This window comes from Cricetulus griseus, chromosome 3, assembly GCF_003668045.3.
Source record: "Cricetulus griseus strain 17A/GY chromosome 3, alternate assembly CriGri-PICRH-1.0, whole genome shotgun sequence".
In the NCBI taxonomy this organism is placed as follows: domain Eukaryota; kingdom Metazoa; phylum Chordata; class Mammalia; order Rodentia; family Cricetidae; genus Cricetulus; species Cricetulus griseus.
In genome coordinates this window covers 231839222-231844130 of record NC_048596.1, presented here as the reverse complement: position 1 = coordinate 231844130, position 4909 = coordinate 231839222, and the positions used below count along the sequence as shown (strand labels likewise).

Below are 4909 nucleotides of genomic sequence, written 5' to 3'. Positions count from 1 at the left end.
TGGTGAAGTGCTTTCTGCATAAAATGGGGACCTGAGTTCAGATCCCTGACACCCATGTCAAAGCCATGTACTGCTGCACATATTTGTAATTCCTTCATTAAGGAAGGTAGAGATAGCAGTCCTCCTGAACCTTGCTGACCATCCGATTTTGCCCACATAGCAAGCTGTTGGTTCAGTGAGGAACACTGCATAAAAAATAAGATGTAGAATAATTGATGGAGCCACTTGATATTGATGCCTTGCCTCCACACATAAACACACATACGTTCCACACACACACAAAGAAAAAGTAATGTTTCTTATCACTTAATAATTACAACCATTTGACTTAAATTTATTTCAGTATAGAGTGACGTGTTTGTTATATTCTGAATTTATTGTGATATACTAATATGTGACTGGATTTTCACTTCTCAATCTGAATAAAACCTCCTTTAAAACAAAAATTACTGGCGATACCACTAAACTAGTTACTTAGCCAAACATATAACTAGTAAACTCATCTGACCTGCATCATTCTTAACAGTTCTTCAAGGTCCAAGAGTAGCAACATCTTCATTACTTTGACATAGCTGATGAGTTTGGGATATGATCATTTTAAGATGCTTTGAAAAAAGTCCTGATAAAGCCAATTTGATCAGGGAAATAGGTATGGCTCATTTTTATTTCATAATTTAGTTCCTTCCTTTCTTTTTAGACAGGAAACTAGGTCAGCAAAAGTGTGAAAGTGTTGTGTAATAATCACCACAAATCGCTTAGCATTCTAGTTCAAGGGGTTTCAACCTGGTAATAAATTATGCTTCTGAGATGAGACTCAGTTAATTATGTCCATTATTCTAATTTTACTTCATATCTAGAGGGGAAGTAAGGAGAAAAGATCACAAATAACTCACTAGTGAAAGGAACTACTTTTCCCTTTGGTATATTGAAAATTTCTCTAAATGGAGCAGACCCTCTCTAGCAGTGGGATTTTCATTTGATATTGAACAAAGAACAAAAAACGAAAAAAATGCCTGGTAGGAGAGATGATACATAATTTCTGTAACTACAGACTTCTGTTAAACCAGCCTTTCTGCCACCCTTGCTCCTCCTCACCCATTAAGGATGGAGCTTTCAGACACTAAATTCTACTTAGTACAATTTGTGTCTGGGGACTTGGACCTCAATACAAGGAAGCCTAATCAACTAAAAATTGATTAGAATTATCTATGACATTATAGTTCAACCAAAAGTCCTAACAAAGGTGGGGGGGCTGAAGAGGTAACTTGGTGGTTAGGAGTACTTGCTGCTCCCTTCGAGGACCCAGGTTCTATTTCAGCATCATATGGTAGCTCATAACCGTCTTTAAATCTAGTTCCAATGATTCAGTGCCTTTTTTCTGGTCTCTGTGAATGCTATGTATGCACATGGTGCACAGACTTAGACAAAGCACCCAAATACACAACTTTTTTTACTCATTAAAAAGGAAGTTTGAATGAGAGTTTAGAAAAAAACTTGAACTGGAGAGGTTGCTCTGTTGGTAAAGTTTTTGTAAAACCAGCTTGGAGACATGAGTTTAGACCCTTAGGACCCATGTACACAGGCAGGTGTAACACTGTATCCTGTCATCCTAGCACTAGGATGATAGACAGGCAGATCCCCAGTGTTCATTTGCCAGCCAATATAGTGGTGAGCTTCAAGTTAAGTGAGAGACTGCCTCAAAACTCAGTGGAGAGTTATAGAGAATGATACCCCAACATCAACTTAGGCTTCACATTTGAATGATTGGATATGTGAATCCATATACGCATGTACGTAGGGACACACAGGACTGTGGGCAAAATCATTTATATTCTTTATAAAAAATTCATTGTAAATACCTTTGTTTTTGTCAGTGTGGAGAAAAGTTTTTAAAAAATGTACAGATAACTTTCAAGAATGGCCTTCATTAAAAAAAAAAAAAAAAGATTGTGTTATGCACATAGCTTTCTATTCTTTTGTATTACAGAAGTAACTTGGCCATTTTAGGATTATTTTGGGGTGTTCAGGTTTTTAAAATGATGATTTCTCAGAATTTCTAGTTCTTCAACAAGAATGCTTTGATCTGTTACATCATCGTGACTTTGAGTGAGAAATACTCACCTATCATAAGCTGTTCTGTGTTCCACACTTTAAATTTTTCAAATTGTTATATTTTAAAGCATCATCACTCATGAACTCCAGACTTCATATCACTGATTTTTTTTTTTTGCATTTTCAGTGTTTGGATCTATGCTTTTCTTAAAAGTGACTGAGAACTCAGAATCCCAAAGAATGTTTGAGAACAGTGTCTAGTAGGCTTCAAGGGTTGGGGTTTGATACTTGAGAATATGACTACTGGTAATGAGCAGTAGTTGTGATAAACATGTCTTCATCTTGGGCCTGGGAAGCACACACACAGCACACCCAGCCATTCCAAGCCAATACATCAACTGCAGAAAAGCAATATTCTTTCACCAGCAGATTAAGTAATGATGATGGTCAGGGCTAATATGAAATAATGTTTAATGGAGGTTGTTTGTATCTGTACCCACTTGAGGTTACTTTTTTCCTGACAGTAGGATTCATGCTGGGATAAGACAGAATCTCATTTACATGTCCCCATTGACAAAGGAGATTGAGCATTTTGATGACTGTATTGATCACCTCTACTTCTAAGAATTGTTCCATTCATTTAACGATTGGCCATCTATCTATCTAGTCTCCATTCTAATGTTGCTTAATTTTTTCAGTTTTTATGTATTCTGTATATTAATACCTTGTCAGATTAATACCTTCTCGAGATTTTCCACCATTCTATAATCGGTGTCTTCTCTTTGGTTATTGTTTCCTTTGCTGTACAAAAGCTTTAAAAAGCAACGACTCAGAAATTTGAATACCACAGTAGCAAGGGGTGTGACCTCATGGAGACTGACATCTTAGAGTCGTTGGAAGATCTAGGTTACAAGGGCCCATTGTTGGATGATGGCACACTGTTGCAGGCAGTCTCTGCTGGAGCCACTTCGCCTGAGTTTACCAAACTCTGCGCTTGGCGGGTTATCAGAACTGAGAGTACTCTGTAAACTAGAAGAAAATGTACAAGCAACTAATAGTCCAAGTGAAGCTGAAGAATTCCAGCTTGAGGTGAGTAGGCTGCTTGGGGAGATGACCTGCCCGTATTCTTCTCTGACATCTGGGGATGTAACCAAGCGCCTTCTTTTTCAGAAGAACTGCCTCCTCCTGCTCACACACCTCATCTCAGAACTAGAATCTGCCAGAATGCTCTGTGTGAATGCTCCTCCAAAAAAAGCTCAAGAAGGAGGCGGTAGTGAGGTCTTTCGAGAGTTGAAAGGCATATGTATTGCTCTAGGAATGTCCAAACCTCCAGCCAATATAACTATGTTCCAATTCTTCAGCGGGATTGAGAAAAAATTAAAGGAAACATTAGCAAAAGTTGCACCTAATCATGTGGGAAAGCCGCTATTGAAGAAGCCGATGAGACCAGCCCACTGAAAAAAAAAATAGAAGCCATTAACCAAGCCATAACTAAGAATACGAAGTCTGGAGGAAGCTGCTAATCAAACGTTTGGATGTCACTGTACAGTCCTTTGACTGGTCTGACAGAGATAAGAGTCAGACAGAAAAATTAGCTAAGGTTTACCAGCCAAAGCGTTCAGTCTTGTCTCCAATAGGTAACATTTCCGTTGCTCATCTTCTGGCTGCTAGACAGGACCTGTCAAAGATTTTAAGGACAAGCAGCAGGTCCATAAGAGAAAAGACTGCCTGTGCCATCAATAAGGTATTGATGGGCAGGGTGCCTGACCGAGGTGGTCGACCCAATGAAATTGAACCTCCACCCCCAGAGATGCCACCATAGCAGAAAAGACAAGATGGCCCCCAGCAGCAATCAGGAGGCAGAGGAGGTGGGCGAGGTGGTTATGATCATTCCTCATATGGAGGACAAGGAGGTCATGAACAAGGAGGAAGAGGTGGACGTGGTGGCTATGACCATGGTGGACATGGTGGCTATGATGGTGGCGGAGGGGGAGGAAGAGAAACAAACACGAAGGAGGCTGGACAGATGGAGCGAGTGGAAGTGGGTATGGGTACCAGGATGGTGGGTACCGAGATTCAGGTTTCCAGCCTGGTGGCTACCATGGCAGCCACAGTAGTGGCTACCAAGGTGGTGGCTATGGTGGTTTACAAACATCTTCATATGCAGGAAGTGGGGATCAGGACAATAGATACCAAGATGGTGGGCACCATGAGGATCCAGGCAGTGGTCGTGGCAAAGGGGTGGTAGAGGAGGCCAGGGTGGGCGTGGAGGCCAAGGAGGAGACTGGGGAGGAAGAGTAAGCCAGACTTACCACCACGGGGGCCAGTTTGAGCAGCACTTACAACACAGAGGGTATCAGTATAGTCATTCTGGGTTTGGACAAGGGAGACATTATACTAGTTGAGGCTACAGAAACTTCTATTTTGCTAGAGCTCAAGTAATAGAAACTTAGTTTCAGAACCCTGAATCTGCCATCTCTTTTGAATGAACGTAAGACCACAGGTGGCAGGCACACAACTGCTTGGGACAACCATTTGTTGGTCTTCATTCAATTTTCCCTCTCTTTTTATTATTAAACAGTTTTACATAACACTGTTTATTTAAGTTTTACATAACACTGTTTATTTAAGAAACATATATCTCCTTTCTATGAAAAAAACGAACTTTAAAGGCAATTTAAATTGCCTTTAATTGACCAGTAGACTAATCCAGTTAGAACATACATGCTTTTATGAAGAAATTACTTGAATAAAATAGTTCTCATGTTTTCAATATGCAACTTTTTTAATTTATTTATTAGTTCTAGTTAGGGAACACGCTTGTTTCAAGTCCCTTCTCCCTCTCCCTCCCCTCACC

At 40.1% G+C, this 4909-nt stretch overlaps 1 pseudogene; it reads left to right on the top strand.

The window, feature by feature from the left end:
* Positions 1 to 2348: 2348 nt before the first annotated feature.
* LOC100758510 lies at positions 2349 to 4556 on the top strand (annotated as a pseudogene).
* Positions 4557 to 4909: the final 353 nt, after the last annotated feature.